Below are 25,468 nucleotides of genomic sequence, written 5' to 3'. Positions count from 1 at the left end.
TTTCTAGCCAGAGGCCAACTCTAGGGCATCCAACAAATCACATACAGCCACTTACCCCAAAAACAAATGCTAAAAGTATTGGTAAAAAACAAGAAAAGAACTTTAATCAATGTAGCTATACATAGAAGACCATGGACAAGTTTTTCCATCCCTTTTTTAGGGGTTACTTGTATGAGCATTGTGTTTAAGTAGAGGGAGAATTAGGGCAGCAGCAAGAGGGTATTGTAACTCTGTAGCCTTGGTCAAAATGATCTGGTCTTTTACCAGCTCAAGCCTGGTTCTTCAAGGTCCTGGGAGAAGTTGTTATCATCACTGCTTGAGGAGGCAATCCATTTCCCTTGGGATGATTGCTCCTGTCAAAGGGGAGCCTCCTCAGTTTCTGTTTCAGTTTCTGTATTGTGGTAATCACTGTCACTTAAGGGTTGATGTCATCAGGGGGGATGTCATCATGGGGGGATCTGTTTGTGAGGCTTCACTGTTCTTGCAATCCAAGGTTACTGCAGGTTTAGGGCAGTGGGTGAAGACTTTTATTCCATGTTCCAGGGGTGTGGAATAGGGCATTTTAACATCTGGCAGATGAAGATCCCCACAAATATTGATGGTGTCTTGTGCTTTTTAGCAAAAGCAGCCTCTAAGTTTCTGTTACATAAACAGATAGTTCATCCTCTCACCCATGAAACATAGAGGGGAGCTGGGGCTAAAGTGGCCACAGCGGCAATGAAGAAGCATCAATAGGGTAGAGGTAAAACTGATGAATGAGTGAACGGATGTGATCTTTAACATTGTTATGTACATCTTTAGCATACCCATTAGATTACATAGGTCAAATAGGTAATTTTAGTTGTTCCTAGATAGAAAAAAAAGTTAACATTGTGATGTTTCCATGATACTGCTATTCCTCAGATTTTTTTCCAAGCATAATAATTTGAAAATTATTTTCCCAACTAGAAAAGAATCTCAAATATTATTAAAATTGCTGTTTTGAAAGAGAAATAATTATTTATTTTAAAAAAATGAGATGAGCTATTCTGTCTGCCAAAATGCAGCTAGTGTTTTGTTCTCTCTCATTTGTACTTTATACAAATATCTGCTACTAGAAAGAGAATGTACTCTGAAGCAGATATACTCCATGTGACCATTACAGTGACAATTTTCTCAAAGTCACAAAGAAAAATATTGTCTTGAATATGCTCCTGTGCTATTTTTATTCCTAGGCAGTTATTTCTTAAGTTACCTAATGGCGAATGCCATGCTTGATAACATCCCACCCTTCTGGGTGTTTTTAAAGCCTGTTTGCCTGGCCCCATAACTGCTGTGCTGCCTTTTCCTGAATCTCTAGTAGAAAACATAGAAGGCCTCCAGGCAGTCCAACATTTACTGACTGTAAGCAGAACTATATGCTCCATTTTTGAATAGAGACACATCTTAAAAGTTTCCTCCTCCTTTGCGTGTTTTCCAGTTTGCTTTCTGCACAGGGTAAAGCAAACAGAATTCTGACTCTCCTGGAGAGTCCAGAATGCCTAGGTGGTCAGTAAACTGAGTGAGGAAGTCCTTGAGAACAACAATGTGTGGGATTTGGCTTTATTTCATCTCTGGCTTACTTTCGATTGTCTTTTCCACTTAACTAACACAAAACAGCTGAGTAAATGATTTTCTTCCACCTCTCCAGGGAATCTGGAGAGCTGAGCTGAAGCGTTTACTGTAAGTAAAGTCAAAGTCGAGTGGAGCCATATTTATGGGATGAGAATACCCCATAAATATCTCTTGACAAGTATCAGAGCCTTGGGAGTTCTGAGGCCACCACCTGAGCCAGCCCACTGAACTGGGACAGAGACGAGGCAAAGAGCTATAGGCAGATGGGGGGTGGCAAGACCCTCAGCTCCTCATGCTAGCTGCACACCCATCAGACAGACCCCCTTCTAAATATCTTTTGCCTAATGGGCTTTGCAAGGCCTCATTTGTTCACGGGCTATCACTGCTAAGAATAGATTCACTGCAGTTGTGGGAAAGGTTTAGCATAAGAAGAGCTTGAGAGAGGGCTCCTGAGCTGTTTACCTTGAGTGATTCTTGGATCTCAAGTATTGATGTTCTCATCCAGCAAAGCAGAACAATATCAACGATATGAATAATGCATGTGTGGTACAGGGAAGATAGTAGGTGTTCAGAAGGAACTGGTGCCTGTTACTGTTATTGCCATAGCTAGTCTATGGACACATCATTTCTTATTGCTGCTCAAGGGTTCCTTCTTGTGTTAAACCCCCAAACCTTAATGTATGTACTCAAGCAGGAATTCAGTCTGTTTTCATTGCATATAAAGGCAGGATGTCTCACAATTCATATAATAAACTGTGAAGGGCCATTGGGAGTAACTGTCTGCTCTGGGTAACAGTCCAGGGGGCTGAGAAGTCTCAGTAGGCAGTTTGTTGCCTGTTATATGAGATTTAATATAATTTCCCTGTGTTTTTTCCCTCCTTTTTCTCCCTCACGCCTTAGATTGCAATCATTTATGGAGTATTTATTCTCCTTACAATCTTAGAAATGTAGTAATAGAGACCAGAGTATTATAGGATGCAGACCACTGGATTGGGCGCATGGAAATGACACTGTCAATCTCATTTCCACTTGAAATGCTTGTGTGATCTTGCGAAAGTCATTGAATTTGTCTAGGCTTTATTTCCTCCTGCACAAACTGCGAGCTCTGAGATTCCCTTTCCACCACTGTATTCTAGGGAATTAGTAGGGTGTGGGTTTAGTGATCCTAAAAGACTCACTTGTGTCAGAATGCTGTGAAGTATAGTGGCTTGAGAGTGTCTTTTAGCCTTTAGAATTTTTAGAAAGTGGAGTTCAAATCACATATATTGATAAACAATTTTTTAAGGTGGTTTTCTGTCTCTGTGGTGTTCACATCAGCTGATGAGTCCTTCAGATACATTTCTAATCTATTTTTCCTGCCGAGCTACTTTTAATGGATGTTCTAGCCACTGGCAACTAATAATTTGTAATCAAAAATGATAAATAACAGATGCACTTTGCTTTGAAGTCAGAGTTATCTGTCTATAAAGGTGAAATGGATAGAGAATACGTTATTAGTGTTAAACATAATACAATTCTGCAGAAAGAATCAGTGATGTTAGCAACAATGCCTATGCTTCTATGAAGTGTGAATGTCCTGTCACAATTCTCTGTGACGGGAATCATGGATACCGTTGAAAGTAAGTTTTTATACCTATGAAAACGAAGTTGTATTTGGAAGCATTTATTTTTTTCCTGGGAAGATTTTCTTAGGAGATTAATTGGAATGCTTTAGCATACATATTTTTTAGGACACTGGATATGTTTTCTGAAAACAATTCTAGTGTTAAGGATTATTTGGATTGTAAAAAATGTGCAATAGGATGCTTTTAATGAACGGCCTTAAAACTAAAATTCCTTCCCACCTGAAAATATTTGTGTTTCTATATTCTCTGTTGTATTCTTAACAGCATCTGGTGACAAATGACTCAGTAATGTGAAATTAGCAGATTTTCTTTGAGAGTTCATAAAGTATTGAGTATTTCAGTGCATCCTCCTGTGGTGATTTACTGATTATCCTGATAGATATAGAAATCTGGGCTTGGACCTCGCAACTCTTCTTGTTTTCATCAGTATACCTGCTTCCAAGATTCCCTCCCAGCTTTGGGTTTGCTGCTTCAGATCTAAAGAACTCTGGGAAACCATTCGGATTGTTAATACAGTGTATGGTAGGTTGCAAATAGGCTTGTACAGGGGGTCATAAGACCTTCTCATGGGTAAACCAGCAGTACATTTAGAATACAGATTGTGTAAGAGATAATGTCTCATTAACTTTCATATTCCCAGAGTCTGATGTACTACCTGTCAAATGGTTAGTGATGAATAATTGTTTAAATGAATGAATACCACTTTTTTCTCATTCTTGTGTTCTTGGATGTATTTTATTAAGTGCAGTTTCTTATATAAGCATCTGCTAGGTAAGTGAGCTATTACTTTATTCTAAAGTTGTTGCAGATGCCTTTGGAGCAATGAAAGTTACTACATAAATTTTGAGCTATTTCTTGAAGATGAAGTCTCTTGCAAGTGAGTCACTGTTGTTTTATATCAGATTTTATAATTCTGTGGTTTTTGATAGTGCTTTGGTAGAATAATTATCCACAGATATTTTAACTTAAGATGGTAAAGTTCTGCATTATGATTCATGTCAGTCCTCAACCCTCTTTCCCAAGTTAAAACTACAACAATGCCAGGATAATAAAAGCTGTGGCTAGGAAAAATGAATAATAAGGCAAGCATCTCTTCCTACTGCGTGAATGGTATTAAATCAGGGTTGCCACTTCAACCTTGCATTTGTTCATGTTTGGGGATGAATAGAAATGGAAAATTTATTTCCAAATCTACTTTAGTGGTACAGATTAAAAAAAAAAACAAGCAAACAAAGTAAAAATAAGATCTGAGCTTTTGAGCTGATGGTTCTTTATATAGTATTTAAAATTCATTACATTTTGGATGCTCCTTTACAGGGATATTACAGAATATTTATATGATTAAAGTGGTCTGAGAATTTAAAGTATGCTTAACATGTACAAATGATTAGAGCTCTTAAAGATTGTCCATACCACATGCTCCTCTGTATCAAAATAAAATACATTCATCTGAGATTTATTCAAAAACAATATGAATCACTGCTCTCATAAACAGTCTGACTAGTCTACAACTCAGATGTCTTAATCAGATATGTTTCTATCAAAAAATGGAAAAAGAATAAAACAAAGACAAAAACTGAATAATCTATTTAATTTCACAAAATAAGTTAGTGTAAAAAGTCAATAATGGTATCAATGCTCTCTGAGCAAAAATGATGAACAGGCTGTATAGCAGCTATTCTAAAATGCAACAGTGGAACTTAAGAGAAAGTCTTGTCAAAATAAGACAAAAATTAACATATGAGCTGAGACAGTTAAAAACAAAATATCTTTAAACACAAGAGAGAAATCGATGATGAGGGAGCAGAGGAGCACCAAGAGCAATACAACAGCCTACCACATTGCAAATAATAATTGTGAAGGGAAAACCACTTAAGGTGATTATAAAAAGTCACAATGATCAATGAGATAGCTAATAAAGGGCATTAATTATAGCTCTGTAGTGTTCTAGAGTGAGAAAGTGACTTTCAGCAAAGCAAGACCAGGAGCTTATATTATGGTACTAAAGATAGGCCCTTCTTATTCCAAATGTGATGACAACCATAGTCAACACATATAAAACAAAATGCCTCTTGTCCCTAGAGTATCATGGAGATCACCAAAAAGAAATAGATCTGAAGTTAGATGTAAGTACAGAGTACAAGAAATCTATATCAGGATAAATTACAATGATTAAAGTTCATACTAGAAATGAATAGATGCACAAAAATATCACTGTTTTCTGAATGCATAAAATTCACAAAAGAAAACAATGTGTATTTTTTCAGAAATGAATTTGAGCTTTTTTAACAAAATTCCTTTATTAGGCAATGTCAACACAGTTCATCAAGTTGAACAGAAATGAGACAATAGTGTTGACTACATGATCACACAGCTGTCAAGAGTAACATTTCTGCTTTGGACAGTGGAAGATACAGAAATAGAGATGCCCTCACTTAATAATATATTTTTTATAATACTCTGATATTTTCATAATAGTATATGAGTCATTTCATAATCTTTGATTACTAAATGAATGAATGTTATTGATTTCATGGAATGGTGCAAAGGAAGCTATTTTGGTTCAAAATGCTATCTAAGATGCAAAAGAAATCATGGAGAATTCTCTCTTCCATTCAGAGCTGTTAGGAGCAAGTCACTCTTATGCTCACAATAAGAAAAAAGTGATGCAAACTGAAAATAAACAACCCTTCTTAGATCCATCAGAGACTTGAAGTCAAAAGGCAAATGACTGCCCCTCAAATTGGAGAGACAAGTATCAGATAAAGAGAGTCATAAGTTATTTGATGGAAAAGCCAGAAACAGAAATCACCAGTGGGGCCAAGATCAGGGCAGGACAATTTTTTAAATATTATTAACAATTACTGAAGGTTAGATGTAGATAAGCATGGCAGAAACTTCAAAGGGAACCAACCACCCTTGTGGGAGCGAGATACTTTCATGAGTTTTACTTAAAAAGAACACTGTGAAAAATCAGAGAATATTCTCTTTTTAGACATTTTGAAATGACCCAGACAATTCTTTTTTTCTTAAGATTTGCCCTCAAAGAAATTATTTTACCGTGGACAAACCAACTGAGATTTTACCAGACCTTAATCAAAATGGGAGAAAAAAAATATTCATCTCTAGCTCCTTATGACCTATGAGGATGGGAGATAAAAAAAAATGTTTATAATGGTCGACACCCAGAGACACATGCTTAGTAAAATATTAGGTCCAAATAACAGGACTACAGAAACTTCCCCTATCCCCCAAATTTAGCACAACACATATAGGGGCTCCTCTACTTATTAGGGGTTTACAACTGAAATATTTGCATCTTTCAGATCTTATTTAGGAAGAAGTATTTGTAACAACTCAAAGATAATAGGAAAAAGTATAATAACAAAAAAATCAACAAAAAGAAAAGAAGTGAGGACACCAATGAAATTTTAGCCTCTGACACCTAACAAATAAAACAGACATGGTATAGTTCCAAACCAGGTGAACATTAAACCTCATATTAAAGGTCCATTTTAGCTCAGGTCCTTTTGCTCAGTGTATCATGTCCAATTTTAATAAGATGTTGCATGGTATACCAAAAGATAAATAACAATGTTTAAAAAATAAATTAAACATCTTAAATGGACTTACATGGTATTCTAGCTAGACTATGGGCTAGATTCAATGCAAAATGGGGTAATCAGACTGGGGATGTAAAACTGTGGTTAGTATAACAAAGATTCTAGTGGGAAAAATAAACAATATTTAAGAACAGATGAGCACTGTAAGTAGTGAGAGGGAAACTCTAAAAAGAAATGGGAAAATGACTGAAATTAAAGGCATTAAAAAGAAATGAAAGGTGTCTTTGATGGGCCTGTCCACAGATTATAGACAGACCATGAAAGAATCATTAAGCTTAAGGAAATGTCAATATAAATTTCCAAACATGCAAAAAAAAAAAGAGGAAAAAAAAAACCACCTTGTAAATAACAGCATATCCAAGAAATGTAGTATAATTACAAATGGTGAAACACGTACACATGAGAATATCAGAAAGAAAAAAGAAGAGAAAAAATATTTTAGGGCTCAGGGTATAATCACCAGTACTGAAGAAAAAGGGGAAAATGCCGCAGTCTCTCGGCTGGGCACAAATCACGAGTCTCCACACAGCTTGTAGATTCAAACAGCAATTCTTTATTCCCGAACTCACACCGGCCGTCTACAAACACGTTCTGGGGGAATCCACGTTCTCTTCCCAAATCTCCACTCTGCCCTGATCCACTCTCTCCCAAATCCACACCGCATGGGCTTCTGTCTCTCAAAAAATACTGTTTGACCCTAAGCACTCAAGAGGAACTCAGCAGCAGGATACGCCCTATTCCAAAAGAGGAACACCCTAATCTCCTATTATACTAAACCGCCCTATTCTAAAGGGGAAACACCCTACTCTCCTATTATGCTAAACTGCCCTATTCTAAAGGGGGAACACCCTAAACACGGATCCTGCCCTGGTCCTTGAGCAAGGTCACCTTTCAGAAGTCCTTCCACTAGACAGCATGGGAGTAAGCTGGCAAGGAATTTGTCATACCTACTTGGCTGATGGCTCCCAGCAGGAAAACACATATATTTCAAGCAATAATGGCAGATAATTTTCCACAATTAATATCAGACACCATATCATAAGAATAAGAAGCTCAGGAAATACAACATAAGGTAAATATCAAAAAATAATACAGGAAAATTATATTTAACTTCAGAAAATCAAACCCAAAGGTAAAAAATCTGGAAATAAGCCATAATAGAAGAAAATCCATGTTATCCAACTGAAAAGGATCTGAATTATAACAACCTTCTCTTCAAACACTATGTACTTCAAACATCTAAATCTGATCTAAAAAAAAGGACTAATTTTTTAAAGAAGATGGTAAAAACAATTAGAGTATTCAGAGAAAAAAAACCCTATCAACTTAAATTCTATGTCCAATAAAAGTATCCTTCAAGCATGAAGAAGAAAGTAAGGCTTTGTCAAACAAAAATTAAGAGAATTTGTCACCAGTAGACTTATTTTGCAAAAATATGTTATATGTTCTTCAGAGAAGAGAAACAACATAGGTCAGATCAAATCTACAAAATAAAGATTGGTCATTGGAGAAAAAATAAGGATAAAATAAAATCTTTTATTTTCCCTACCCATAGTTGATATAATAATTAAAAACTGTTTAAAATGATAGCACCAATGTATTTAGTGATTATAGGTTATTAATAAGAGAAATGAATGATGTGGTAGTATGATGGATAGCTGGCTGGAAGAACTGGGAAAACTGCTGTAAGTTACCTACACAACCTGTGAAGCACACACAGTGTTGTTTGAAAATCAATTTTCCTGCAAGCACATTAGGGAAACCATCAAAAAAGGTTAAAAAATATAAATGATATGCTAAAAGCAAAGATAAAATAGAATAATATCAGCCAGGTGTGGTAAAGCATTCCTGTAATCCCAGCAGTGCCTTGCAAGGCTGAGTGAGTCAGGGATCTCAAGTTCAAAGCCAGCCTCAGCAATGGTGAGGTGCTAAGCAACTCAGTGCCACCCTTTCTCTAAATAAAATACAAAAATAGGGCTGGAGACATGGTTCATTGGTTGTGTGGCCCTGAGTTCAATCCCTATACTCCCCCCACCCCCCCAAAAAATAGAATGATGTCAATTAGAGCAAGAGCAATGAATGGAAAATGGTAAAAAAAATATGATGGATGTTAATCCAAGAATTTCAACAAACACTTTAAACTTCAATAGTCTGAATATATGAATTAAGACAGAGAACTGGCACAGTGAATAAAAGAAGATCCAACTACATGTCATCTGCAAGAAACCCACTTTCAATACATACACAGATGATTAAAAGGTTAAGAATGAAGAAAAATATGATAATTACACTAATCAAATGGAGTAATTCTAATAGTTTCAGAAAATGGAGAATTTACAGCAAAAAAAAATTTATAATAGGGGCGTTATAAAATAATGAGGTTAAGTCTCCAAGACAACAATGCAATCATGATATACACCTTGAGTAGCAAAATACGTGAAGGAAAAAATTTAAAAATATCTAAAACTGATAATGTTATGAAACTAGAAAAAGAGTAAATACAAAGAAATCATAAGAAAATAATTAAAATATTCATATTTAAATTTATATTCTGCATAAATGTACATTGATTCTGTTCTTAGATTATATTTAATATGCCCATTATATTAATATCTTAACTTTATATTTTTCATAATCTAAAAAAATAAAATTATTAATGATTAAGATCTTATGCAAAATCAAATTAATTAGAAAGAGGGAATCAATTGACAAAAATAACTAAAATCTAAAGTTGGTTCTTTGAAAATACTGACAAAATTGATAAAGCTCTATGCAGGGTAACTAACCACAAAAAAGACACAAATTATTAATATCAGAAATGAAAGAAAATGATCCCCTAATGATCCCATAACTATTAACAGAACAATAAAGGACTATTATGAGCAACTTTATGCCTAAACACCTACAAAAAATGGACTAATTCCCTAAATGCCACAATCTAATAAAACTGATATTGACAAGTGATAATCTGAATTGTGTCTGAATACATTAAGATAGTTCAGTCAATAATTAATAGCCATCCAAAAAAGAAAATATCATAATTTGTGTTACATTGATGAATTTATAAATATTCAAGGAAAAAAAAAAATATACCAACTCTTAAAAATTTCTTTCAGAAAAAAGAAGCAGAGAAAATACTTTCCAATTGATTCTAGGGCAGGATTACCCTCATACCACAACCAGAAAACCTAAGACTGACCTAAAAAATTAAGTCTAATTTAAATATATATATATATATATATATATATATATATATATATATATATATATATATATATATATTAAAAACAAGTAAAGTGAATAAGAAAATTCTTTATTATGTTCACAGCAGAAAAACAGTATGGAATATAAAGGAGAACACATTTTTGTAGATATAATTTTCAAATCTAAACTTTTGCTTTTTAGAGTTAATTCCCTTTATAGGTAGGTAATTCTAATTACTGCTGAGGCAAGTTGACCTTTTTATCAGTTCAATGCCAAAAAAAAGCCCTGTTAGAATAACTTTTGGTATTTTAACTAATATTAAAAAATCAACAACTCAGAGGTGAGAGAATCTTCATTGAAAAAATAAACCCTGCAAAACAAAAGAAATTTTAAAAAGCAAAATGATTGTTAAAAAAAACAAAAACAGTAAACATTGACATAATTCCCATGACAATTTTGAGAGTGAACTTGAATGTCTTAATTATTATAAAGAACTACTCAGTTATACTGTTTATTAAAGTAACAAAAGACCTGTGTTTCTATTCGTTATTATCTTGATAAAATGTGGAAATGGCTGACCTCCCTTTATGACCACTCTAGGAATCACATTAGAATTTAGAGCATGGCTGCTTTGGCAATGAAACTTCTAACATTTCTAATGGAAATTTAAAATTTCTTCAAAGAAACTTCTAAAAATCCAAATTATAAACTTTATTACAATTTTCCCTTTGTAGAAAATCACCAAGAAGCCTTATAAAATTGCAATAGGAAAATAGTTTAGGCCAATTAAAGAAAGCACTGAAAGACCACCTACCTCAACAGGGCATTTTTCCCATCACTTCTTGTACACCAAACCTGTCGAGTTTGATAGCCGATCTCTATGTCCCAGGGCTGGGAATGGTGATATGCTTTGTAACTTTGATGTCTAAAGGTGACTTGCTCATTCGAATCAGAGCTAAAATCCAGAACAGTTCTTTCACTGAGGCTAATTTCTTTAAGATGAGAAAGTCTGAATTTACTCCAGGGTCCAACCTTAAGGCTGAAAGTATATTCCTCGTCCCCAAGAGGGCAGGAGATGGGAACATCACCGGCCCTGGACTCGGTCAGATTCGGACACTGCACACCGCCATACAGAGGGGGCGCGATGGCCGCCCGAGTTCTGTGCTGCAGCTTCTTCCCACATCCTTTGCTACACTTGGACCATGGGGAGAACTCTGATACAACACAATCTCGGGGACAAGAAATGAGGCAAGCTTGTTCTGTGGGGGGCTGAGGGGCAAAGTGTTCACAGATGTCACTGGCCACCATGGTTCTGTTCAACTTCTGAAGACAGCGCACTGTTCGGTGCTTCGGTCCGTGTTGAGCTGTCACACACTCCTAAGTCCTAGGCTTAACTTCTCGCTGGGCATAAGGAACAAGCACACAGTGGTGCCAATCAGAAACCTCCCATTGGAAGAGGTCACTGTGCCAGTCACAGACTCGGAAACAACTTCTTTCCGCTGGAGGCCTGCTGCTCTCATCACAGTTAGATAAGTGACTTGTCCACCCTTCAACGTGAAAACACCATACTGCACGACTCTGGACTCCTCCCGGCCCACAGTCTCCTGTACACCTTCCCCAGGGACCTATAGGCAGAAAAACAAGGGTATGGATACTAAGAGACGCATTCTGCTAAGCACATGAAGATGGAGATCAGTTTACACACTTCCCAACCCAATCAGTGTGAAATGATAAACTTTAGTGGAACACAGACTTAATGTAGCAGTTAAGAATGGGGGTTCTGCCTCAGTTTTCTCCTGTTGAGATCTCATTCCATCTCTGATCAGTAATGTAAACTTGCAAGAATTACTTCAACTTTCCAAACTTTAGTTCATTACCTACATTAGGTTAAAAATAATAAATGCACCAACTTGTACGGCAGTTATGAGGATCAATGATACAATGTGGTGCCAAGAAGACAATACACATTTAATAAATGATTGCTCCCATTAAAATTACTATGTTCCAAAGCCTATATATCTAGCTCAATACTAATATTTTTCTATTTAGGCAATGGTTCATTTAAAGCAAAGCCCTAAAGCCAGGATTTTAATAAAGCAGAATTTTTCATGTTTCCAATGATTTAGTTCATACCCTAAGAGACTCAGAAGAGAAATATGTTTTAAAAAATAACTTGCTGAAGTATCCTAAATATATTTTCATTTTCTAAATAACTGTCCTCAGTTTCAGTTGGTGCTTACAGAGGAAATTGCATGAAGAAAAAATAAAACCGATACAGGATTGAAAAAGTACGGTGGTATAAGAAACAGCAGCACTGAATTGCACATAAATGTGTACACACAACATTTATTGATTATACTTTTTAGGGTTTTTTTTTTAAGAGAGAGAGAGAGAGAGAGAGAGAGAGAGAGAGAGAGAGAGAACTTTTTAATATTTATTTTCAAGTTTTCGGCAGACACAACATCTTTGTTTGTAGGTGGTGCTGAGAATCGAACCCGGGTGCACACAAGCCAGGCAAGCGTGCTACCGCTTGAGCCACATCCCCAGCCCAAGGTTTTTTAATCATTAGTATTTTTTCTGTATTTTAGTTATTTTTTTTAAATCACTGTGACAAAAATACCCAACTTAACTTGGAGGAGGAAAAATTGGGGCTCATGGTTTCAGAGGTCTCAGTCCATGATGGCCAACTCTGTTGTTCTGGTCCCAAGTTTAGTCAACTTTACATTTATTAATGACTCTTATCTATTCTCAATTATGTCATTTTATTTTGTGGTTATAATATATATATAATTTTATGTATAACTTATGTTTACTTGTTTCTTTGGGGAATACTTTTTGATTTTTAAATGTAATTTTTTTTTTGCTATTTAGGAATGATAGACTTTGCATTTTAGGGGTTACCTATATATTTAACACTTGTTGTAGTGCCCTTAATTCTGTCACATTTTCTACCCTAATGCGTTAATACCTACTAAATTTGTTTTAAATGATTAGCACTTACTACCTATAATTTTATTTTTCGCTCCCCATTTTTTTATCCTCGTCTTTCCATGTTATCCATTTTACTTTGTTAGAGAGTGTGATATTTACATATTATTATTCTGCCAATTACTTGCCTAATTGTTACCTTTGCTGTGCAGTTATGTATTTGAAATGCTTAACTTCAGTCATTTTACTAAGGATTTCAAAGTGCTTTAGTCAGCTTTTTCATTGCTGTGACTAAAAGACCTGATAAGAACAAATTTAGAGGAGGAAAAATTTATTTGGGAGCTCACAGTTTCAGAGATCTCAGTCCATAGACAGCTGGACCTGAGATAAGGAAAACCCTATGGCGGAAATACGTGACCCAGGGAAGTAGCTGACAATATATTCAGGAAGCAGAGAAAGACTAAGCTCGGCTCACCAAATCTATCCCCCCAAGGCACACCTACATTGACCTACCTCCTCCAGTTACACCATTCCCACCTTCAGTTACTTCTCACTTAATCTCATCAGGGGATTCAATCATTCCTCCTCCAAACTTTGTGTTGTCTTACAGGTGAGCTTTTGGGGAACACCTAATATCTAAACCATAACACCAAGTTATCTTTGCTTGGATAAGTCTCAAATTCTCATAGATTCTTCAGGAAATTCACAATGTATAATATTTCCTTAGTATGTTAAATTCAAAACTGAAGAATCATTTAGTTGGATATAATATTCTTACTTCACACTTTCTCATTACTTTTATTGAAAATTCTATTCCACTACAGCCTTGACATGTATGGGTTTTATTTTGTTTTGTTTGTTTCTGAGAACTTTTCTGCTGGTTTAAATTTTTATGCATTTTAAAGTTATTTCATCTTTTTTTTTTCCTGAAAACTTGACCCCCCCCCCCCTTTATTTTTTAAGGTTTAACAGTTTTACTAGTGTATGTCTAAGGGTTGATTATTCTGGATCATATTTCTATTAGGTACATGGCATATACTTTCAATGTATAGATTCAGATATTTTATTTATTTTAATTTTGGGGACTATAATAATTTTAAATAGTCATTTGTTATGCTGTTTTGATTTTCTTTATCAAGGACATGAAATATGTATAAGTTAGACCACTCTACTTATTTTCCATATCATTTACTTTCTCTTTTTATTCTTCCACTTAAAAAAAAAAAGAGCCTTATAATTATACATGGTGGTTGGAGTCATTCTGACCAACGCATACATGCATCTAAATTGATTTCAGTTCATGACCCCCCTTTTTCCCTTTGCCCTTTTACCTCCCATCCTCCCTCCCCTTTCTCATTCTCCTTCTACTCTACTTGACTTCCTTTCACTTGTCTACTAATTTATATTCGATTGGTTCTTTATAATTATCCTTCATTCCACCTTTCCTTTATTTTACTGTAGCTCCTGCATATGAGAGAAAATATTCGACCCTTTAAGTTTCTAACTTTGTCCTGTTTTAGTTAGCACGATGATGCTCTCTATTTCCATCCATTTGCTGGCAAACACCATAATTTCATTCTTTTTTATGGGTGATTAGAACTCCATTGTGTCTCTCTGTTTGTATCACAATTTCTTAATCCATTTATCTCATCTATTTTACTTCTTCCTCAATTCTTTTTTTCTTTATTTTTTAAAGTTCTCTTTCTTTCCCTTAATATGGTCCATTTCATTTGGATGTGTCTTCCTTGTGCATCTTTTAGTTCAAAATTCACTTTTGAAATGAATTTTTCTTTTATTTTCTTAGAACAATCAACTCAAGCCCCCCCACCCCAAATATTTGAGGATATTTTCCTCGGTGTATTGTGTTGTAATATACCATTTTCTCAAAGTTACGCTTGCTAAGGAGGAGATATTTTATTAGTAGAAAGTCTTTTACATTTTCTAATATTGTATTGACTTTGGAATATGTTTTGGTTAAATTTGTGTCCATTTTATTAATAGGGATTCTGATTCAAAAGCAATTCTTTTGTCATTTCTGCCTTCATTTGTGAAGTTTCATTTATGGATATTGCTTCTGGTAGTGTTATTGAGGAAGGGGTACCATGTCTCATTTCTCCTTAATTCCCTCCCAATTTCCCTTTTTTTCTTTATTCTGTCCCATCTCTAAGGATTAACTACCAGCCCTTCTCTCTTTATGTGATTATCCCTCAAAGGAATGCTTCTCCAGGACTGCCTTTTCATTCCCATACACTTCACAGCTTTTCTCTGTATCTGTGTTGTGATTCAGAACTGCCAAGTTCTGACCTGTATTCTGTGTTTTGAAGTCAGTGGTGAACTTTTCTATTTTGAAAGTGATCTTTTTCTATGTTTTATCTAAGCCATTTATACCTCTGTAGCCCTTTTCATGTAATATCTTGGGACTCACCTCTTCTTTTCATATCCACTGTGTTGGCTCTATCATGTATAATCTGTTAGAATAGATTTATTTTTCACTTACATATAATTTGGAGGTGTGTGTGTTTGTGTGCACACATATATTTTATGTTGATAGTAATGGGGAATGCAAAGGTAATGTGTAGTTTTATTTGTTCTCTTTTTTTGTCATGAGGGTTGTTTTGATAGAGGAATTCCCAAGTTAGGTAACTGCCAATGTTTTCCAAACCTGGAGGCCAAGTAGGCTTTTTCTTTTTAATGCAACTTTAGGATCTTATAAATTTGAGTCTGTAAACAAGCACAGTTCTCCCATGCCAACATGGTTTTGAACTAAAAGGCACAGTAATTCAGTGTTAGCCTTGGTCATTCTATAGTTTTGCTGTTTATTCATTAGAAAATTGCTTCTCTTTTGGGGAGCCTCAGTTTCCATCTCTATAAAATGAAAGTAGTGGCCATAACCTTCAGATGATTGCTGATACAGCTTTCATCTCTAACTGGTTACATGCACACCCACAAATATGAACCAACATATCATACTTAGTGCTGTGTCCAAGAAATTTGGTGAAGATTAAATCTGTTATATTCTGAAACTTGCACTGCATTTTAAATCTGCTGAATAATGTTTTCCAGTGATGGGAAATGATCATAATACTGAACACATTCTATTTTGATATAACATCACACTCAAGGATATTCCTTTTCAAAAATTTAATGTCTCCATATATCTGTATGCTTATGTCTATATCTATAGAACAATCTTTGTGTTCCACAGAGGAAACTGAACAGCATATTTAAAACCTAATTTCATATTGCTACTTTAGATTTACTATGTGATTTTAGGTTTATTACCTATTGAAAAGTTTAAAACTGTATAAATGGAGATAAGAAATTAAGAGAGGTTTTAATCATACAGTTTTATCTGAGAAGTAAAATAAACAAACAAACAAAAAAACCAGGCTGTATGTCCCAATTTGTGCCCCTGTTAGCTGTAAATACTAACCTTAGATAAATAAGTCATAAGTACCAGGTTAATTTGACTAAGAAAGGAGGCCATAGAAAAAAAGAAAGTTCATGCACTCTTCCAGCTAAGGTTTCTCAGTAATCCTCAATGATTTTTCTTGGTAGGTTAACATTCTCGGTAAATTAACATTTTCAAAATTATCTACAAGTCTCTATTTATAAAACTCTGTTTATTGAAATATCTTTATTTGCTGAATCTCATGTTGTAGTAGGTGGCAAGGCTCATTTTGGGTTCTGTTTTCTCAAGCAGTTGGGGATTTATGTAAGCCTTGGCATATGCATATTTTCCTTATTCCAGTTATCATACTTGTCATTTTTTTTCATACATTCCTATTAGCTGGACTTGTGGCAGAAAAATGCTACCAGTTTGGAGTCAGAATCATTAAAAGTAATAGCATACATCCTTTCTGATTTCCTAGATCTAGGCTCCTTTAAGCTGGTCTCAGTTCTGGCTCATTTGTCTTCATTTTTTTTTTCCACTCACATTTTTATTCCTTGGTGTTATTTTCATGATGTGATCTTGCAAACATTCCCTAAGTTAGAATCTGTAAGCTTCAGGAGCAACTGTTCCCTTGTTGTTATGCTCTGATTTGGGTATGGGGCTGCCATATGGATAGTAGTGTTTTTGCTAAATAATTGCAAAACATTGCTTTTGTATGGCCCACTGTTTTATTAAGGGTTTCTAAAGTGCTTTCTTAGTTGCAATTTCACGTTTACAAAGAATTGCTTTTTAACTATGAAGCCTATTTTGTAAATATTCAATGAGATATACTGATTTTATTTAATTTAGAACAAAAGTAAAAGAAATGGAAATACTTTCACAATTAGACTCTTAACTCATACATTTTTAATTACTCTAATCAGTACTTTCTCCCTGTGTAGGGTAAATTTAGCTGTCTAGGAATACATTGATTTATAGATGGGATTAATATATGGCTTTAGCAAAGGTTTGTGTCACATAACTTTTGTGTTTCTGGCCATAAATTACAAAATGAACACAAACATGTATTTCTGCTCTTTTCTGGAAGCCTTTTTAAATGACAGTAATGAATAAAAAGACACAAACTCTTAAGCACAAATGTGATGGCCAAATATATGTCCACTGAAAAGAAAGATCAGCAAATTTAGGGAGCTGAAAACCAGATGAGTGGTAAATCATGCAGCAGCATGGAGAAAATAGAAAGCCCTCCTTCAGTTGGAAAATGTGTTAGAAGTAACACAATTTACATAGCATAATTGCATTAGATACACATCCATTGATTTATCACGTTTGCCTCTTCTATCGTGCATGGAAATTTATCTCACTGTCTTTTTTGTAGTTATATTAGAGCCAGTTGTCTGAGTTCTGGTCAGTGGCAGAAGTGAGAGAAGCCACTTCCAGTCAAAAGTCATGAGTCGCCCTGAGCCATCTTCCTGCTCGCCCCTCCCTTTTTAAAGGTGAACTTGGAAGCCACATATTCCAGATGGTGAATCTGTAAGGTAGACACAAGCTGAATCCTTAAGGCTTAAGTTAGAGGAATGAATGCAGAAAGCTGGATAACCTACAACAAATTTTATGAAGATACCAAAATGGAATAAATAATGAAAATAAAAATAAAGGACGACGCTTTTTTTTAAAGACATTTTTATTGGTTCTTTTTAGTTATACTTGACAGTAGAATTCATTTTGACATAATTATATAAACATGGTATATCTATTAATCTAGCTCACACCCCCCATTCTTAAGGCTGTACATGATGGTAAGATTCATTATGATGTATTCATATAGGAAAATTATAAGATATTGATTTTGATAAAGTGTTGAAATTCCAGTTTGTTACAGTACTGTAGCTTATTTTGTTCCAATTTTAATACAAGATTCTTGGAAGTACTAGACATTATAGATGCTAAATGACCAAGGATGAGCATGTTTAATGGTTCTAAACATTAACCTCTTACCTGCAAAAGATCACATAAGTATAAAACATTATCCTTTGATCACACATGTTCTCTAAAAATCCATACATAGTTTTTAAGCATGCTTCCTTTCTCTAGTCAGCTACCAAAAATCTAACATCCAGATCTACACAGGTGAAGCAAATGACAGGAGATTTTTATCTTGGGAAAGAAGCAAGCTAAAAGTAAAGCCTGATGAAGACCAATATTTAAATTGCTCCAGTAAAATGGCCTGACCTTTGCATTGTTAGCTGATGGTAATATCTATCATTTGATAAGTCCTACCTATAATCAGAAGGCTTCCAGTTTGCATTTGCTATTTCTTATCCCAGTCCCTATCACAAAGGATCACCAGGTATTTGAGCGGAGTTCAATGTGAAACAGACCAAAATAAACAGAAATCAGAATGAGATAATGTAAGGAGCAAGAAATAGTTTTAAACTCATTTTAATATTGTGAAAGATACAAGATGAAATATGGTAGTCATGAAATAAAGATAGGATGATATTTTAAAAGAATAATTTAAAATAAAGAAATCATGAACATTAAAATCTAATTATAAAATATGCTTAAAATCAGTAAATAATTTTGGCAAAGTCATTTGGAAAGAAAAAAACATGGAAAGTAGGGCAAAGACATAAAAATTACATAGGTTAAACATCTGCCTGATAATGGTTTAAAAAATGGAGGAGCTATAAAACATACATGAAGATGAATATCAAATTGATTATTTAAATAATGAAGAAGGAAGGTATAAAATTTTCTGGAAGAAAAATTATGAGAGTAGGACATTATAGTACTGGGATAGGGGAAAGTTCCAAAGTATGGCATGAAAAGCACAAGCTACAAGAGGAAAGGCTGAACAAGGAATTAACATTTTTGCCGCAATAACATATCACATGCAAAATCAAAAATCTAATTGTGGGAAATATATATTTGTATTATGTAAAGCCAACAAGTTACTGTTTAGAATAGATAAGTATGTATCTATCTATATATTTGTTATGTCAGTATCTATTTATGTATATATGTGGGTGAATACACTTCTTAAATTCAGTAAGAAAATAAATAGAGGTAGAAACATAACAGATAAAAAAAATATCTTAAATGGAGGTAAGCAATGCATCGTCTTTCTGGAGGCCCTGGGGAGAAGCCATTTTCTAGCCTTTTCCTGCATCTGGAAGCTGTCTGCATTCCTCAGTTCAGAGACCTGCCTTGCTTCAACCTTTGCTTCTATCTTCACATCTCCTTCTTTGCCTCTCTGACCCTTCTTTCTCATTCTACAAGAACTCTGTGATAGCTTTGGGCTAACCTGGATACTCTGGAATTATCAAACCATCTCCTTAACTTAATCACATCTGCAAAACCCTTTTTGCCACATAAGGTTACATATTCACAGATTCCAGCCAATACTTGTGAACATCTTGGGTGGTGAGGGAGTGGGGGCATTATTCTGCATGCCCCAATATGCAGGCACTGTGGGCAGATTCACAGATTAGAAAATCTGAGTCATCACTAAAGGGATGAAGAGAACATGAAGCTCAATGGTAATCTGGAAAAGAAATGAATTTTCTCAATGTTTTTGAAAAGTAAGTTCAAGAATACCAAGAACTGAGAACAGGTAGGAAAGGAGAAATAAGATCATATCTAGTACATTTGAGAATGGAAGTATTCATGACTCAACTCTAGGCAATAATAGTATCTCTTGCATGTACAAGCAGGTTCAAAACATTACCTGTGGAATTGCAAGACATTGAGCACAACCAAAGAGCCCCTAATTGGGGAATGAATAAATGAATTGCTGCATACTAGAATATAAGTCAGCAATAAAAATAAGTGAACTCTATCCATATTTATTAACATGTAGATCTAGAAGTCACATTATTCCACAAGGAAAATATTTTCTAGGACAAGTGGTGTAACAAAATAAAATTGATTCAAGTTTTAAGAAACTTGTGGCAATGCTATTTGCTACTTATGAATGTATGTATATTTATTTAAAGTGTAATATATAATCTAAAATAATGCAAATCAATTTGAGGAGTTGGGGATTACCTCAGTGGCAGAGCACTTGCCTAGCACATGCAAGGCCCTGGCCCTGAAACAAAAACAAAACAAAACAACAAAACAATTTGAGAATAGTGGTCATAAAATGGAAAACAGAAATGGAACTACAATTGCAAAGATAATGTGAATTTTCCTGGTTTTGTAATTTTTAAAAAATTTGTATGAGAAAATTTTGTGCCAAATTTTAGTATTTACTTGAAAGATATCAGAGTATTTGTTTTATTAATCTATTTTCTGTGTATTTGAAATATTTAATATTGTTTTGAAGTGCTGGTAACTGAAGTGCTAATGAATGAGGGATACTTCACTACTGTTTTTTATTTTGGAAGTGTTTCTGACCTTATTTGTAAGTTGAGAGATTTCCTTATATTTCCAGAAAAAAAAAACCTATAGTAATTTTTAGGTTTCAAAGATTCTCTTTACAGTTGAATACTTGCAAAGTAATTTACAGATGACAGCATGCTCTGTAAATGTCAAGGAGGTATAATTACCATAGCATCTCCTGTTTAAAAGAAAAATCAACAGTGTCTGAGTGTCTGTTTCATTAAAAAGACACACCTGACTTCTATGAAATAATTGATTCCCATTTCTGTCTCTGGACAGTTTTCTTTGTGGACTATAGTTTTTAAGGTGATTCTACTTACAATAAAGGTTACCACAACTCTTGGGGGTGAGCAAATCACATTGTATTAGTGTTTTATTCTTGTGCAGATTATGAAACTTAGGTAGTCAAGAAATTAAAATCATACTACTATACTACTTAGGTAGTCAAGAAATTAAAATCATACTACTGCTATGCGATACAGAATCTAGGATCCAGGTATTTGTGATTTACCACCTATTGTTCCTTCCTCTATTCCAGTTAAATGGAATCTTACTAATCAAATTAGAAGGGGCCTGATGTTTTCATCATTTCAACCAAGGGAATGGATTATTGTAGCTAACATTAAAATAAGTAAATCTGTAATCAATGGGACATATGATTTATCTTGACAAAAAAAAATTCTTCAAAACAAAAGAAGATCCCTTTCTAAAAATGCAAAAGCCTCACTTAGTGTAATTCCATGCACTTACTTTTGTTGTTGAAGACTAGTGATTCCAATGGGAACAGTCCAGTCCATGTGAGAGAGATGGGAGTAAAATCTGGTAAGTGGGAAGAACCAAGGCACCACTTCTACCACAGAGAACTAAATCCTGCTGGACTTTATAGGAAGAAGAAAGTCCATCTTGTAAATTGAAACTCTTTTCTAAAAACATGTACACATTGAAAAGCTTTATTAAGTTTATTCATTAGTTTGCTCAGGCTGCCATAATAAATGGCACAAACTGGATGGATAATCAACCAAAATATGTTTTCCATTTTTTTGGAATCTGGCAGTGCAAAATGGAGATGTTAGCAGTGCTTCTTTCTTAGACCTCTCTCTTTCAATTTGTGGCTGTCTTCTCTATGACTTTTCTTAATTTTTCTCCTGTGTCCCTGTGTCCTAATATCTTCTCATAGGACACCAGTCATTTTGCATTAGACCCACCTTAATACCTCATTTTTAATCAGCCACCTCTTCAAAGACCCTATCTCCAAAATTGAGGTTGCATTTTGAATTGCTGAGGGTTAGAACTTAGTTTATAATGGTTTCAGAAAAGTCAAAACCTAGAAACTTCTTGTTGATTGACGGTTTTCTATTGTGTCACACTAAAGAATGAGGTGGCTCCCTTACTCCACTCCACAGTACCCAAAAAAGTGACAATACATTCGTTGGGTATCGTTTTGAAGGAGACATTCTTCCTAGTGCATTTTTACTCCAGGTCCTCCAAACACCACATTTGAATGGCAATGAAATGTATACTGCTATTTTCATTTTAGAATTACTTATATGATCTAAATAGATTGTACAAAAGTAAATATTGGACCAAAATTTGGTTTTATGTCATTTTTCTCTTTTTCTATTGGAATGACCTATTAACTCTCAATGGCTTACTGATGGATGCCAGTATGGAAATCTCACTATAATTTATTCATCAATGTGGACAAGTATGAACTTGTTTTACTCCCTTCTGATTACTGTCTTTTATAAATAGTAGCTCCTTTATACGTGTGTTTTTCCATGTTAGGAACCGGGAAGCAATTTAAGACTTCTTTCTCTGGGCTCATATGGAGGGGTCATTATTAAATCATCTGTAGCCCCTTATTCTACCAGAGTTCACAGGCTCAATTTTGTAAGTCAGCATTAGAATATTGACTTTTCTTTAGTGTACATTTCTATGAAAACTATACTTTTTTCTCCCAAAGTAATGGATGCCTTTGAGTAAATAATGAAAGGCTAACAATGAAGTGATGAAAAGAATGCCAATTAATGTTTGAAATATTATATTTTCTATGAGTTTGATTTTATTGCACATACAGTCAAATCCACGTTTCTTAGGCCATGACGTGAAACCTTTCTAGGCCGGCTTTTGAAGAACTCTCATAATATCTATCTGATTTCTTAGTTTCAGCAAACCAAATTAGCTTTTAGTGTTTCCCAAGAGACCTTGTAAAGGTTTAACAATTCATCCTCAGGGGTTAGGAAGAGAGGTTTTGATTTATAGCAGTTGCCAGTTTCTGTAGTGTAAATATTCCCACCTTTCGCCAATTTCAGGTTACATAAATGTAGTCAAGTGTCTTGCAAAATTCCTAAAAGTTAAACAGTTGGGTCTTGGGAGATTTGTAGCCAGCTCCAGTATTTCCGTTTTCATGATGTGTGATTTCAAGGCTTGCATATGCTGCCCCTTGACTTATAATAGTGTTCTCTTTGTGCCTAAGAAGCTTCATTTATCTTTAAAATTGCAGGTTAGATATCCTTCTCCCTAAGCACTCCCTGTCTGCCCCTGGGTTCATCTCCACTTTACCAGTGCTGGTGCTCTTCCTCGTAAATGCTTTTATGTTGGCTTCATCACCATGTCACATTATCTCATCCCTTTATTTATATTTTACAATTAAAGTCTCAGTCTACTTGATTTCACTCAATTTTTGCAGATGAGGAAATTGATGCTCAGAGTGTAACAGTGTGAGGAAACAACCAATGCCCTATTTAAAAATTTCTAAATATTTATAGGAATAGGTAGATGACTCTAAAGCTTCCCTTACCTGTTTGGAGAAGAACAGATTATATAGCCTTTCTGGACTTAAATTTTCTAATCTGCAAAATGAAGATAATAAAATCTAAGTTCATATAATTGTTGTGGCCTGTGAAGTGCAACACAGTTGGGAACCAGTCAATAAATGGTAATAGTGGGCTGCATCTTCAGTGAAACACCCTATTAAGGACTTCTGTTGTTTCTGATAATGCTCTGAACAGGGATAAGGTGTACCCACCTTCCATATGTATTTTGCTGAAGTAAAAGAGCTTCATTGGTTCCAGTAAAATAGAGTACACAATCTTGTTTTTGTTTTTTTTTTAAGTTCCAGGGATACTTAACCAAGGAGCCACACCCCAGCCCTTTTTAATTTTTTTTTTTTTTTTGAGATAGGCTTTTTCTATATTGAGGCTGGCTTTAAACTTGTGATCTTCTTGCTTTAACCTTATTAGTCACTGGGATTACAGGCATGTACCACCAAACCTGCCTAGAGTACACATTCTTAAAAGTGATGTCCTCTATTATGCTATCATTGATGTACTGTTAAGAAGTAAATATCATCTTCTTTAAAGCTTACGCTAAATTTAAATTTTTTTCTTCTCATGGTCAGAACTTAATATTATGTTGATTGCATTCATTTCATCCTGTCCTCATGTTTTCTGCTATTGTCCTTTAGCCATTGTATGCAGGACTCCTTCCCGCTGACTGTTCAGTCCTGCCTCATGCCAAAAGACTGTGAAACCTCCCAGTGGACCTCCTGGAGCCCCTGCTCCAAGACGTGCCGTTCAGGGAATCTATCACCAGGATTTAGGAGCAGGAGCCGGAAGGTGAAGCACATTGCCATTGGGGGTGGAAAGGAGTGTCCAGAACTTCTAGAGAAAGAGGCCTGCATTGTTGAAGGAGACCTTCTGCAACCATGTTCCAGGTAGTGTGCATTTTTTGGTACGAATATTTTTATTTTATTTTATGACTTCATTTGAAGTGGTGGTAGGGATGTTGACAATAATATAATTAGCTAAGACTCACTTATTGAGTCTTTCCTTGGTATAGAAGTTCCATACTTGTCATTATAGAGTGGTGGGTTAAGAGCATAGGTTTTGATGTCGACTCCTTGTGTTCAAGTCCTGTTTCTGTGGCTTTCTAATTATATGGATTTAAATTACTTAATTCTGGTGCCTTGCTTTACTCATCTACAAGCAGTTCTTACTTCACCTAGTACTTGGCACATAGTAAATGCTTAGTAATTATTAGTTCTTGTTATCTGACAAGGCACACCTAACTCTAATAAAAACCTCTGAAACCTTCATACTAATTTTGAATGAGCCCATTAATGGTCATAGAGTTTAAATAATTTCTGAGGTTGCATTCTTAATGAGTGACAGCACTCTGGTTATAGTGCATTTTTGACTGCAAATCTTACTGCCATTCTGTGGCATGATTTCTATTCCAGAATCCTTAGGGAGCTAGAGGGGAAAAAGGGTTATCTATTAATAACTATATTTCAACATGTTGGTATCAGTTATAGTTTGCCAGGTTATATTTCACCAAATAAAGGCCTCCTGCATATCCTCCTTTAGATTGTTGGCTTATGGGGGCCAGGTGGGTCTGATACTAGTAGATCTTTTTTTTTTTTACATATTTTTATCAGTTATTGATGTACCTTTATTTATTTATTTGCTTTTATGTGGTTTTATTTGCTTATATCTGAGACTTGAACCTAGTGCCTCCCACATGCTAGGCAAGCGCTCTACCACTTAGCCACAACCCCAGCCCCCAGATGTTGATTTAAGCTGGCTGTTCATAAGTCTGTTAAGGTTGGATTTGTGGTAATTTCTGCTGGACACCTGCCCTCAACTTAAAAAAAAATTAAGTTATAGATGGACATGATACCTTTATTTTATTTATTTATTTTTATATGGTACTGA

The sequence above is a fragment of the Callospermophilus lateralis genome, chromosome 16 (assembly GCF_048772815.1).
Source record: "Callospermophilus lateralis isolate mCalLat2 chromosome 16, mCalLat2.hap1, whole genome shotgun sequence".
Classification (NCBI taxonomy): Eukaryota; Metazoa; Chordata; class Mammalia; order Rodentia; family Sciuridae; genus Callospermophilus; species Callospermophilus lateralis.
This window is presented reverse-complemented; position numbering follows the sequence as displayed.